Source organism: Nansenia antarctica (assembly GCF_963989245.1).
Source record: "Nansenia antarctica genome assembly, chromosome: 6".
NCBI classification, from domain to species: Eukaryota; Metazoa; Chordata; class Actinopteri; order Argentiniformes; family Microstomatidae; genus Nansenia; species Nansenia antarctica.
Window position 1 is genome coordinate 1,799,835 of NC_137676.1, and position 15,000 is coordinate 1,814,834.

General features: G+C 49.0%; 1 protein-coding gene across 1 annotated transcript in view; it reads right to left on the reverse strand.

Moving 5' to 3' along the window:
- The window catches only part of stxbp5a (syntaxin binding protein 5a (tomosyn)), a gene marked incomplete at both ends in the record, with an annotated part of 99,583 nt that overhangs the window by 47,306 nt on the left and 37,277 nt on the right, over positions 1-15,000 (reverse strand).

Here is a 15,000-nt window from a genome sequence, read left to right on the forward strand (position 1 = left end):
GGAGAGAGAGACAGAGAGAGAGAGGGAGAGAGAGAGAGGGAGAGAGGGGGGGGAGACAGAGAAGGGAAGCAGAGAGAGAGAGAGAGAGAGAGAGAGAGGGAGGGGAGGGGAGGTCAAAAGATAGAGAGAAATAAGCAATGAAAGAGTGGGAGGTGGTTGTGTGTGAGGTGCTCATTTCCTCTCCTCCACCTCTCCCTCGTTCTCTCTCTCTCTCTTTGTCCGCCTTTCACTCCCTACATTTCTCCGCTGTGGCCTTGGGTGTAAATAACTGCAGAAGAAGTGAGAGAAAAGACGGGGGAGGGAACGAGAGGAGAGGTGAGGGAGGGAGGAGGGGAGAGGTGAGGGAGGGAGGAGGGGAGAGGTGAGGGAGGGAGGAGGGGAGAGGTGAGGGAGGGAGGAGGGGAGAGGTGAGGGAGGGAGGAGGGGAGAGGTGAGGGAGGGAGGAGGGGAGAGGTGAGGGAGGGAGGAGAGGAGAGGTGAGGGAGGGAGGAGAGGTGAGGGAGGGAGGAGAGGAGAGGAGAGGTGAGGGAGGGAGGAGAGGTGAGGGAGGGAGGAGAGGAGAGGTGAGGGAGGGAGGAGAGGAGAGGAGAGGTGAGGGAGGGAGGAGAGGTGAGGGAGGGAGGAGAGGAGAGGAGAGGTGAGGGAGGGAGGAGAGGAGAGGAGAGGTGAGGGAGGGAGGGAGGGAGGAGAGGAGAGGAGAGGTGAGGGAGGGAGGAGGGGAGAGGTGAGGGAGGGAGGAGAGGTGAGGGAGGGAGGAGAGGAGAGGTGAGGGAGGGAGGAGAGGAGAGGTGAGGGAGGGAGGAGGGGAGAGGTGAGGGAGGGAGGAGGGGAGAGGTGAGGGAGGGAGGAGAGGAGAGGTGAGGGAGGGAGGAGAGGAGAGGTGAGGGAGGGAGGAGGGGAGAGGTGAGGGAGGGAGGAGAGGAGAGGTGAGGGAGGGAGGAGGGGAGAGGTGAGGGAGGGAGGAGGGGAGAGGTGAGGGAGGGAGGAGGGGAGAGGGAGGGAGGAGAGGAGAGGAGAGGGAGGGAGGAGAGGAGAGGTGAGGGAAGGAGGAGAGGAGAGGTGAGGGAGGGAGGAGGGGAGAGGTGAGGGAGGGAGGAGGGGAGAGGTGAGGGAGGGAGGAGGGGAGAGGTGAGGGAGGGAGGAGAGGAGAGGTGAGGGAGGGAGGAGAGGAGAGGTGAGGGAGGGAGGAGAGGAGAGGTGAGGGAGGGAGGAGAGGAGAGGTGAGGGAGGGAGGAGAGGAGAGGTGAGGGAGGGAGGAGAGGAGAGGTGAGGGAGGAGAGGAGGGGAGAGGTGAGGGAGGAGAGGAGAGGTGAGGGAGGGAGGAGAGGAGAGGTGAGGGAGGGAGGAGGGGAGAGGTGAGGGAGGGAGGAGAGGAGAGGTGAGGGAGGGAGGAGAGGAGAGATGAGGGAGGGAGGAGAGGAGAGGTGAGCTAGAGTATAGTAGTATCCAGGGCTGGACTTTTAAAAAAAAGTTTTTGATTTTTTTACCAGCCGGCCCGGCCGAAAGCTACCATCGAACGGCCCATAAATCGAAAGCTACCATTGAACGGCCCATAGATCAGGGACAGCGGCCCATTTGTCAATTTTCTATACAGACACTGGGCTGGCCCAATCAACAGAGAGAAGGGGGGGGGGGTCAGGGGTCACGCACGCACGCAGCACCAGACCTCCGTCTCAGTTTCGCGGTAGTTTTGGACCGAGCCGGCCGGCAAAATAAATTTAGTTAGCCTGGATAGTTACTAGATAGATACTGAGAGAGATGGAGCGCAAAAGCACACTAAAACGGAAGGGAGGCTGGGAAAAACTTAGGGAGAAAAACAAAAAGAAACTCGAGGCAGATGCTGCCAAATGTGTAAACATTAGGGACATGTTTGCTGCACCCTCAAGTTTACCACAGCAGCAACAGCAACAGGTTGAAGAGGAGGCTGGCAGGGAGGAGCGGGAGCAGGGTACAGATACAGAGGATAGAGAGGATACAGAAGAAGCGGGGCCGAGTCAGCCTGTAACCGTTGACCCGGTAAGGAAAATATAGGTAGCTGTTAGGGGTGTAACGGATCGCCCCCCACGGTTCGGCACGCATGTGTACCGCGGATCAATTGCAAAATGTAACCAAGTAATAATATTACTTAATATTAGTTAATATCCCTTGTAAATCACAATGTAGAGTTGCCATGAAAAGATAGACGCGACAGTTGCGTGCTTTGTTTTACTCTAAAGCGCAATGATAGGTTGATAATGGGGAAAAAAATCTAGAACAACAAGGCTGCGTTCGTAAATTCGCTCTGGAATCTGATCACTGAGTACACTGGTCTACTTGCACTGGTACCATTGCTTACTGTATGTAGTCGTCTTTGTAGTGGTTTGGGGGAATACTACAGTTTGTCATATGACTGTACAGCACAGTATATAAGACGAGTATATAAGGCAAGTATTTTTGTGCTGGTGGGTGTGGTCCGACCGATTGGGGTGGGCCTGTCTGGGCCAAAAATGCCAGGGCCTAATTTTTGTCCCAGTCCAGCCCTGGTAGTATCCTCCTTTTCATCTCTTGTTCTTTCTCTTTTTGTCTCTTTCCCTCTTCTCTCTGTAGTTTAGCAGCTAGCTTCTCTCTGTAGTTTAGCAGCTAGCTTCTCTCTGTAGTTTAGCAGCTAGCTTCTCTCTGTAGTTTAGCAGCTAGCTTCTCTCTGTAGTTTAGCAGCTAGCTTCTCTCTGTAGTTTAGCAGCTAGCTTCTCTCTGTAGTTTAGCAGCTAGCTTCTCTCTGTAGTTTAGCAGCTAGCTTCTCTCTGTAGTTTAGCAGCTAGCTTCTCTCTGTAGTTTAGCAGCTAGCTTCTCTCTGTAGTTTAGCAGCTAGCTTCTCTCTGTAGTTTAGCAGCTAGCTTCTCTCTGTAGTTTAGCAGCTAGCATCTCTCTGTAGTTTAGCAGCTAGCTTCTCTCTGTAGTTTAGCAGCTAGCTTCTCTCTGTAGTTTAGCAGCTAGCTTCTCTCTGTAGTTTAGCAGCTAGCTTCTGCAGGGCTGCCAAGTTTCACCAAAACTTTGGAGTGAGATTTTTTGCCGGTGGAGCGACGCAAAACTGAGCACGTTTGGCAGCAGCGGCCCGTCTCTCCCACCCAATTATTATTATTATTATTATTTTTGCTAGTTTCCTACAATTGTACATCATAATAAACCAGCACAAGAAATGAAAACAATTGGAAAATTGTATAAAACAAGACAAATTCAGACAGTAATAAAAATCTATTATATTTATTATCATCTATCTATAAATAAATCAATCATGTAACATCAGAATAACTCTTTTAACTGTCAATCAACAATGTAACATATTAATCACTCTTTTAATTGTCAATCAACCGTGTAACATATTAATCACTCTTTTAACTGTCAATCAACCATGTGACCTATAAAGTTGCAACATCTTATGCAGTACAACAACCCCAACCCTTACAAGCGGTGTTCATAACTCTGTGTTGTAGATGTTTGTGGCAGATTTTGATGCCTTAATAACAGAGGTAGGGGGCTCCCACTTGAAACATTCTGGCTCGAGGCCAGCCATCTTCACCGTCATGATGGATGAAAGGGTTCCATCAAGAGCCAGACTGTTACGGGTTTTGGTTTTGTTCAGCCCCACCACGGAGAACATTCGTTCTGCATCAGCATTTGAATGCGGAAGTACCAAAACCAATTTGGCAATATGAGAGAGCCTCCCAAATCTGCTCATCCCGTTCACCCTAGACTGTCCATCTGTGACCCCTTGATGGGCACAGGAGTGCTCCTGCCTGCACACAGAGCACCAATAGTGGGAGCTGGTAGTGCCTGCGGTGATGAATGGCCATTTCGTTGACCACTCGCTTTTGAAACCAGACCTATAGGTGGCTGTGTGTGTGTGTGTGTGTGTGTGTGTGTGTGTGTGTGTGTGTAGACCTATAGGTGGCTGCTCCAGTATGAGTTCTCTGATGTGTTCTAGTTTGCTTCTCCTCCACTTCCTCCTCCACTTCCTCCTCCACTTCCTCCTCCACTGCCTCCTCCACTGCCTCCTCCACTGCCTCCTCCACTGCCTCCTCCACTTCCTCCTCCACTGCCTCCTCCACTTCCTCCTCCACTGCCTCCTCCACTGCCTCCTCCACTTCCTCCTCCACTTCCTCCTCCACTTCCTCCTCCACTTCCTCCTCCACTTCCTCCTCCACTTCCTCCTCCACTGCCTCCTCCACTTCCTCCTCCACTTCCTCCTCCACTGCCTCCTCCACTGCCTCCTCCACTGCCTCCTCCACTGCCTCCTCCACTTCCTCCTCCACTGCCTCCTCCACTTCCTCCTCCACTGCCTCCTCCACTTCCTCCTCCACTTCCTCCTCCACTTCCTCCTCCACTTCCTCCTCCACTTCCTCCTCCACTTCCTCCTCCACTGCCTCCTCCACTTCCTCCTCCACTGCCTCCTCCACTTCCTCCTCCACTTCCTCCTCCACTGCCTCCTCCACTTCCTCCTCCACTGCCTCCTCCACTGCCTCCTCCACTTCCTCCTCCACTTCCTCCTCCACTGCCTCCTCCACTTCCTCCTCCACTTCCTCCTCCACTTCCTCCTCCACTTCCTCCTCCACTTCCTCCTCCACTTCCTCCTCCACTGCCTCCTCCACTTCCTCCTCCACTTCCTCCTCCACTTCCTCCTCCACTTCCTCCTCCACTTCCTCCTCCACTTCCTCCTCCATTGCCTCCTCCACTGCCTCCTCCACTTCCTCCTCCACTTCCTCCTCCACTTCCTCCTCCACTTCCTCCTCCATTGCCTCCTCCACTTCCTCCTCCACTTCCTCCTCCACTTCCTCCTCCACTGCCTCCTCCACTTCCTCCTCCACTGCCTCCTCCACTGCCTCCTCCACTTCCTCCTCCACTTCCTCCTCCACTGCCTCCTCCACTTCCTCCTCCACTGCCTCCTCCACTTCCTCCTCCACTTCCTCCCCCACTGCCTCCTCCACTGCCTCCTCCACTTCCTCCTCCACTTCCTCCTCCACTTCCTCCTCCACTTCCTCCTCCACTTCCTCCTCCACTGCCTCCTCCACTTCCTCCTCCACTTCCTCCCCCACTTCCTCCTCCACTTCCTCCTCCACTTCCTCCTCCACTTCCTCCTCCACTTCCTCCTCCACTTCCTCCTCCACTTCCTCCTCCACTGCCTCCTCCACTTCCTCCTCCACTTCCTCCTCCACTTCCTCCTCCACTTCCTCCTCCACTTCCTCCTCCACTGCCTCCTCCACTGCCTCCTCCTCCACTTCCTCCTCCACTGCCTCCTCCACTTCCTCCTCCACTGCCTCCTCCACTTCCTCCTCCACTGCCTCCTCCACTGCCTCCTCCACTTCCTCCTCCACTGCCTCCTCCACTTCCTCCTCCACTGCCTCCTCCACTTCCTCCTCCACTGCCTCCTCCACTTCCTCCTCCACTGCCTCCTCCACTTCCTCCTCCACTGCCTCCTCCACTGCCTCCTCCACTGCCTCCTCCACTTCCTCCTCCACTGCCTTCTCCACTGCCTCCTCCACTTCCTCCTCCACTTCCTCCTCCACTTCCTCCTCCACTGCCTCCTCCACTTCCTCCTCCACTTCCTCCTCCACTTCCTCCTCCACTGCCTCCTCCACTTCCTCCTCCACTGCCTCCTCCACTGCCTCCTCCACTTCCTCCTCCACTTCCTCCTCCACTTCCTCCTCCACTTCCTCCTCCACTTCCTCCTCCACTGCCTCCTCCACTTCCTCCTCCACTGCCTCCTCCACTTCCTCCTCCACTTCCTCCTCCACTTCCTCCTCCACTGCCTCCTCCACTTCCTCCTCCATTGCCTCCTCCACTGCCTCCTCCACTGCCTCCTCCACTGCCTCCTCCACTTCCTCCTCCACTTCCTCCTCCACTTCCTCCTCCACTTCCTCCTCCACTTCCTCCTCCACTTCCTCCTCCACTGCCTCCTCCACTGCCTCCTCCACTATCTCCTGACTTTCCTCTGTCTCCTCTGACCTGGCAACCTTTTTGGAAGGGGGCTGACCCTTCGCTGCCCACATTGAAAGCAGGTCTGCCTGCTTACTGCTCCCTGCTTTCTGCTTCGATGACATCTTTAAACAGACAAAATGCAATGATGATTCAAAATCAGAAGTGCTGATTTGAGGTAGTTTTTACAACTAAACATGACATAAAAAGCACAAGAAAATCCGTCTGGTCTGAAACATCGCCAACTACGTACTTCGCTAAATATCCTTTTACCAGCTCACTGCTCACAGTTTTAGTTTTACAATTACGAGCTCACAGTATCAATTACCTCGCAAGCAGTTAAGTGATTCAATTTAGTTTATATTTTAATCAAGAACCTGGATTCTAATCGAATGAGGGGAGATTTACCTACCGTTTTGGCCGTCCGCTTCATGCTGCAGCTCGCGTGAACACAGATGCAACGCTCGTCTACCGCTCCGACTGCGCACGCGCAGGGCCGCTTTAAGGGGGGGCTAGCTGGGGCGGTGGCACAGGGCCTCGCGCTTTGGGCCCAATCCCAATTCACCCCTAGCCCTTCGTTTTCACCCCTATGGCTCGATTTGCGCGTTCACGTTTAGGGCGAGGGCTGTCTCAATTCATATTTCGTCGAGGGCTAGGGGTAAGGGGGAGGGCTAACTATTACTTCGTTTCGAGGGATTTCAGGACCATCGTTTCGAGGGATTTCAGGACCAGACTAGCTTCGAAGGGCTAACGGTACGCTACCCCTTGATACCAGGATGCATTGCGAATCATCTACAGAAATCTTATGTCGCTCTATTCAATGCGGAAATGTCATTTTAATTCTCTGTAATTACTTATTAATAAAGATTTGAAAAATTATGATAACCATCTTATTGTCTTAGTTTAATGTCATTACAATGCATTATAGACCTTTTATTTATAACACGCATAACCCAAAAATCGCTTTTATGTCGGTGCTGTGTCTAACGTTACAGTAACGCAACGCTGCATGACAGTCGAGCATTTCAGAGATGTACAGTCATAAATCAATTATTACCTGTGGCGTTTGACAGCGGATGATGGTACACATATGTAAAGTTATCTATCAAACGTTCGGCTGACTTGTACATGAGTCTAACGTTACAAGCTGATTTGTGCATGACGCGCATTGACATATTTCCATGTCTGATGTCTAATGTCTGTTGTACTAATGTCATTTCAATGCATTATAGACCTTTTCTTTATAACAAGCACAACAACAACAAAACGTTATTATGCCGATGTGCTGTGTGCTGTGTGTCTAACGTTACAAGCTGATTTGTGCATGACAGCCGCGCATTGACATATTTCCATGTCTAATGGCATATGACACGCGAAATGTAACTACAGTTAAGGATACGCGTAAAGGATGATGATATATCACCGTTCGACTCTACTGAGAAATGTTTCCGCTTATTTGTCATCTCTCCTTCACAGGCAAATGTGGCCGCGTCCCCAAGAGATCCTCTTTCTACGTTTTTGACCACCACTATGATGGATTGATTTTTGGATTCTAGACGACGAATTGTTCTGAGAAAGGCGCTTGGTAACGTGATTTTTGGACAACGCTTTATGACTATTGATGGACTGGTTGTTTTGGTTGGAGTCATTCATTGTCATTAAATTCATTGTCATTATTGCGATGTCCACAAAAAAGACATCGCTGACGGAAGAGACTAAAAAAGGAACGTCTAAACACTACAGTGTGTTGATAACAAACGAAAATAGATGCTTATAGCACACGCAACAGAAATAAACACAGCTGAAGAAGGCATTGCGAGATGTGAGAATTCGCCGGCAACACAACGCGTCAACCGTACCGCGTGATGACGTAGGCGCCGTGAAGGGTTGTCCCAATTCATAGGGCTTTGATTTCAAGGGGTAGGGCTTGTGACGTATTCGAAGGCCTTGCCTTCGAATCGAGTGACACTCGAAAACGAGCCATAGGGGTAGAAAAGAGAATCGGGATTGGGCCTTGGAGGGCCTCGCGCGAGGCAGGGTAAAAATAAAAATAAATGTAAAACATTTTTTTTTTTTTTTTTTTTTGGTACCCTGGCTGGCGAGGCCCTCCAAAGCGCCAGGCAAGGGACCATATGGGGCCATATTATTATTTTTGCCTTTAATACATTTCTAAATGTTCACACATGTGATAATCATAGTCAATCATATATCTAAAATCTAGCATACCTGTAGGACAGGGAGATTCTTAGCAACAGAAAAAAGTAATTTCCCCCTATGACACCTTACGTCAAACGTGAATTTTGGGCGCGTGTTGACACTTGTTGTGCATAGTGACTGCTTAGTGCAACGGACAAAATGCAGAGGGAACGAGACCGAGGAAGAAAATGTTAATCGGGTGCTGAAAAAATAAATACAAATAAAAGGCTTCAGGGCCTCGCTTAGAGGTTCGTTCGAAACATTTCTAAAAACAAGTGAGGCTCCCGTTAGCACCGAAGAAGCTAACGTTACTGCTAGCACTAGCAATGCTAGTAGTAGCACGGCACAGCCCCCCCTGAGAGGCAAAGATGATGTCTCGGAGGTGGAGGAGGACAACAGCTACACCGGCAGCAGCGGGGCTGCCCAGCCCCAGGTGATGATGGTCAGGAGTGGCGAAGTAGAGGATACGGAGGCGGAAGATGGAGCTACTCAGAGCAAGGACCCCAATTGAAATAAGCCAGTGGCTTTCTTGGGTTTTTATCCTGTTAGTTGACCTTGTATGTAATATGTACATTCATGTACCTACTTCTGCAAATCTTCTAATAAAGTTCTCAATCAATCAATCAGTAACATCTCTATTCATGTCAATAATGGCTTGTGCGTATTTAATGTTGGGTATGATGACTGCTTTATCTGAAATCCGAATCCTTTACGAGTATAAAAGGTTTGAAATGAAACAAACATGGTTGTAAACTATCTAAATAAGTAGATATTCTATTGTCTATCAGCACAGCATGTGAGCGCATTTCTTGCAATATATCGGTGCGTGCGTGTCGCGCGGTTATAATAGTAGCCTACATCATTATAAAAGGCCTCGCAAATCTGACTTCGCACAGGGCCTCGCATATCTCCCAAACGGCCCTGCGCACACGCAAGCATAATAACGCGAGTGCAGAAAGAGGACGTCACGAATCTCATGTCCGGTAGCTTTCTTTCAACGAATTTCAAAAATAAAAGTCCCGTAAAACAATTGTTATTTCTCGCCGTGAGAAATAGAGATGCGGCGTGAGAGCGTGAGAACTGGTTGAAATGCGTGAGTCTCACGTGATTGCGTGAGACTTGGCAGCCCTGCTTCTGTCTCTGTTAGTGTTAGCTGTTAGCTTCTGTCTGTAGTTTAGCAGCTAGCTTCTGTCTCTGTTAGGGTTAGCTGTTAGCTTCTGTCTCTGTTAGGGTTAGCTGTTAGCGTCTGACTCTGTTAGCTTTGAAGGCGTTTCACACCACAGTTATGCTGACATGACCTAAAGGTCTGTGGCCCCGCCCTCCCTCTGAACAACTATGGTGTGTGTGTGTGTGTGTGTGTGTGTGTGTGTGTGTGGGTAGAAGCAGCAGTATGAGTCACCTCTGAAACACAAGTGAGTCCCCTGCCCTCTCCAACCAACCCAGCCTGCCCCAGTGCACCCTGGGTGATATGATATAAGCAGGGAACATCATCAGTCTTTCTAATTGGTCCAACAGATCCAGACCCCCGTGTGTGTGTGTGTGTGTGTGTGTGTGTGTGTGAGCGTGTGTGTGTGTGTGTGTGTGTGTGTGTGAGCGTGTGTGTGTGTGTGTGTGAGCGTGTGTGTGTGTGTGTGTGTGTGTGTGTGTGTGAGCGCTGGCGTCTAGCTTATGGGGGATCCATCACAGCTTATCATTGTAAGTAAACATGACAGGCTGGACAAAACTTCTTCCATAGACCTGCTAACACTAACACTAACACCAACCCATATCCATCACTAACACTAACACTAACACATATCCACCACTAACACTAATACTAACACTAACACTAACACATATCCACCACTAACACTAACACTAACACTAACACTAACCCATATCCACCACTAACACTAACCCATATCCATCACTAACACTAACACTAACACTAACACTAACACTAACACTAACCCATATCCATCACTAACACTAACACCAACACTAACATATCCACCACTAACACTAACACTAACACTAACACTAACACTAACCCACACACACACACATATCCATCACTAACACTAACACTAACCCATATCCATCACTAACACTAACACTAACACTAACCCATATCCACCACTAACACTAACACTAACCCATATCTGTGGTGATGGAGCGATGGGGCGTTAGGTTGGACTAACCAGTCACACACACACACACACACACACTCACACCCACACACACACACACACACACACACACACACACACACACACACACATGTTGACAGACATACACACGTAGACACTCAGACATACAGTAAGTCCACACTTGCCTCTCCGTCTCCGTCTCTCAGAGGAACGTCCCCCCAGGTCCACCAGGCCACCCTGTCCTTGTAAGGGTTAGGGTTAGGGTTAGGGTTAGGGTTAGGGTTAGGGTTAGGGTTAGGGTTAGGGTTAGGGTTAGGGTTAGGGTTAGGGTTAGGGTTAGGGTTAGGGTTAGGGTTAGGGTTAGGGTTAGGAAGCGTAATAAAGCAGACTGTACGGTATGGGACTAGAGAAACGCCTGAACGTGTTCAAAACAACGTTTTTCCAAACTAACCTGTTTCCGTCGACTAATTATCTACCTAAACACACCTGGGCCTATGCTGTCACCTCACCACCTGACTACCTAAACACACCTGGGCCTATGCTGTCACCTCACCACCTGACTACCTAAACACACCTGGGCCTATGCTGTCACCTCACCACCTGACTACCTAAACACACCTGGGCCTATGCTGTCACCTCACCACCTGACTACCTAAACACACCTGGGCCTATGCTGTCACCTCACCACCTGACTACCTAAACACACCTGGGCCTATGCTGTCACCTCACCTAAACACACCTGGGCCTATGCTGTCACCTCACCACCTGACTACCTAAACACACCTGGGCCTATGCTGTCACCTCACCACCTGACAACCTAAACACACCTGGGCCTATGCTGTCACCTCACCACCTGACTACCTAAACACACCTGGGCCTATGCTGTCACCTCACCTAAACACACCTGGGCCTATGCTGTCACCTCACCACCTCACCTAAACACACCTGGGCCTATGCTGTCACCTCACCACCTGACTACCTAAACACACCTGGGCCTATGCTGTCACCTCACCTAAACACACCTGGGCCTATGCTGTCACCTCACCACCTGACAGTCAATTACCACTAAAATACGAATAATTCTATAACCAAAAACATAAAAACAAAACATTATAACATAAATAACCCAAAACATAAAATAAACATTAATCATGAAATATAAATATAACTCAAAACATTAAACACAAATCATCTCAAATAAAAACCCATAACAAATGGGTCTAGATGTTAGGGTTAGGGTCTAGATGTCAGGGTCTAGATGTTAGGGTCTAGATGTTAGGGTCTAGATGTTAGGGTCTAGATGTTAGGGTCTAGATGTTAGGGTCTAGATGTTAGGGTCTAGATGTTAGGGTTAGGGTCTAGATGTTAGGGTCCTGTTTGTCCTGTTGCGTTTCCCGTAGTTGTTCTTCCGGGTTCAGAGCACGCTGGCGTCCGCGATGTGACTGCCGCTTCTGTTCCCGGTCCTGTCTCCTGTCCTTTTGTATCCTGTCTTTATGTATCCTGTCCTGTCTCCTTTTGTATCCTGTCTTTTTGTATCCTGTCTTATCCTTTTTTGTATCCTGTCCCGCCGAACTCCGCTGCCTTCACCCCCGCCATCTCCCGCCTCTCACCGCCTTCACTACCGGACTGCATTACTCACCGCCTTCACTACCGGACTGCAATACTCACCGCCTTCACTACCGGACTGCAGTACTCACCGCCTTCACTACCGGACTGCAGTACTCACCGCCTCACCGTTCCTGTCCCCGGGCTCTGTGTTGCCGACCGACCCGCTGCGCGCCGCTCTCAGACATCGCTGGCCTGGCCGTGCTGTGCTACTACCCTCGTCCCGGGAGGTAGCCACCGCTCCCTCCCCGGTTCGGGGGTTGCCATCTCCGCAGGTGAGTGTCGGTCGTTCCCAGCCTTCACTCACTGCTGCGCGATTTGGTCGCTGGCATGGCACGGCTAGGCTGGCCGGCCGCGCGGGTTCGGTCCCAGGCTGGCAATACTGATGACAACGGCAACGGCTGCTGCTGCCACCAAGGCAGGCATTCTCCGCTGCCGCCGCCACATCCATCGAGGCTCCCAGCAACATCAACACCGGACTCTACACCACCCCCCCCCCTCTCCCCGTTCGCTGACTCTGTGTTCCATGTTACTTGTTGTTGTTGCTTGTTGTTTTTTGTGTCTCCCCATGTGTGTCCTATATTGTCAGCGTCTTTGAGCCTTGGAAAAGCGCTATATAAATTGAATTAATTATTATTATTATTATTAGATGTTAGGGTTAGATGTTAGGGTTAGATGTTAGGGTCTAGATGTTAGGGTTAGATGTTAGGGTCTAGATGTTAGGGTTAGGGTCTAGATGTTAGGGTCTAGATGTTAGGGTTAGGGTCTAGATGTTAGGGTCTAGATGAGATGTTAGGGTTAGGGTCTAGATGAGGTGTTAAGGTTGGGTTAGGGTTGTTAGCATCTGTTAGCATTAGCTAGCTTGAACTTACTGAGAGAATGTAGGATAAGGTTAGGGTTAGGGTTGGGTTGGGTTAGGGTTAGGTTAGAATATGGTAGGTTAGGGTTACGGTTAGGTTAGGGTTAGGTTAGGTTAGGTTAGGGTTAAGTTAGGTTAGGTTAGGTTAGGTTAGGTTAGGTTAGGTTAGGTTAGGGTTAGGTTAGGTTAGGTTAGGTTAGGGTTAGGGTTAGGTTAGGTTAGGGTTAGGTTAGGTTAGGTTTAGGTTATGTTAGGTTAGGTTAGGTTAGGTTAGGTTAGGTTAGGTTAGGTTAGGTTAGGTTAGGTTAGGGTTAGGTTAGGTTAGGTTAGGTTAGGGTTAGGGTTAGGTTAGGTTAGGGTTATGTTAGGTTAGGTTTAGGTTATGTTAGGTTAGGTTAGGTTAGGTTAGGTTAGGTTAGGTTAGGTTAGGGTTAGGTTAGGTTAGGTTAGGTTAGGGTTAGGTTAGGTTTTCCATAGACCCTCAGTGTACTGTACTTGTACTGAAGTTGGCTAGTGAAATCATTTAAATTCACAGTATTATTCTACAGCAAATCTACATATCAATGAATTAATCATTATTTTTGAACATTACCATTCATTACAAAAGCATTTACTTTTTCTATAATCTATTATTATAGGGTTAGAGTTAGGGTTAGGGTTAGCTAGCTAGCTAACAAGCTAACACTTGTTTGGCTAGCTGGTACACACAAACACACAAAAATGGTGCATGAAACATATTACACTATGTTGCATGTTTAGTAGGTCTGCAACAAATGTATTTATTCATTATGTTTTATCTTTGACAACCAATTTCTACCTCCCACCATCTCCTATTAGTTTTGTAGAGGGGTGGCATAATTGTGGTGAGCAGTTTCAGTGGTCTGATAACTGATGGTAACAACGAGGCTATCTACCTTACTCACAAAACAACAAATCCTAGTAAACAACACATGTAACACACTAAAACTTACCCAAGAACACAGCAGAAGGTCTGTCTGCAGACGACTGTCCCATAAATAGTGAACTGATGTGGAGATCAAAGTCTAACATGTCGTTGTCTTCTTCGTCATCTTCAGATTCGGAGTTCGGAGTTCCCGTTATGTATAGTCCGATATGAAGGAGTTCATTAAATTGCCCACTGTCTATATTTCTGCCTGCTTTTGAAATTCTCTTGATAGCGTTAGCGAGAGCATCAGTAATCCATCTTGTAAACTTGTCAACAAACAGGTCCACACGCACATGGCTACTTACATACAGCTGGGGTGGGCGTGGCTACACACACTGCCACACTAATGTAATGTAGTTATTTAGTGAATGTAAAACTGTTGTTATGATATCGAGTAGCTTCTTCATCGGTGTATTTGTCGTCCTATGCCAAAAACCGGAAAACACATTTTTTCACAACAAGACTTGTTTGGCTCGATTGCGACATGAGGACCTTTTAATGACACGGTGTCACATATACCCGTGGTAACCATGGTAACCGACATGAGGACCTTTTGATGAAACGGTGTCACATATACCCGTGGTAACCATGGTAACCCATAGATGTTGTTGAGACCAAACCTGGGTTCTCCACTGCCTCCCTGACTGGGACCAGGTGAGGTCAGAGGTCAAAGAGATGACAACACACCTCTATATGGCCTGGCACTGCATCTGTGTGTCTGTGTGTGGATTCCAGGGTCAGGGTGTGTGTGTGTGTGTGTCCAGGGTCAGGGTGTGTGTGTGTGTGTGTGTCCAGGGTCAGGGTGTGTGTGTGTGTGTGTAGGCTGTACATAACTACATGTAAACAGACAGACAGAGAGACAGACTGTACATAACTACATGTAAACAGACAGAGAGACAGACTGTACATCACTACATGTAAACAGACAGACAGAGAGACAGACTGTACATAACTACATGTAAACAGACAGAGAGACAGACTGTACATAACTACATGTAAACAGACAGACAGAGAGACAGACTGTACATAACTACATGTAAACAGACAGACAGAGAGACAGACTGTACATAACTACATGTAAACAGACAGACAGAGAGACAGACTGTACATAACTACATGTAAACAGACAGACAGAGAGACAGACTGTACATAACTACATGTAAACAGTCAGACAGAGAGACAGGCTGTACATAACTACATGTAAACAGTCAGACAGGGGTGAGGCACACCGACGCAGACGTAAGAACTGTGATTGGTCGGCTTGGTAGCGTCACATGATTCCGACTTCTTTCCTCCGCTTCTCATCCGCTGCTAGA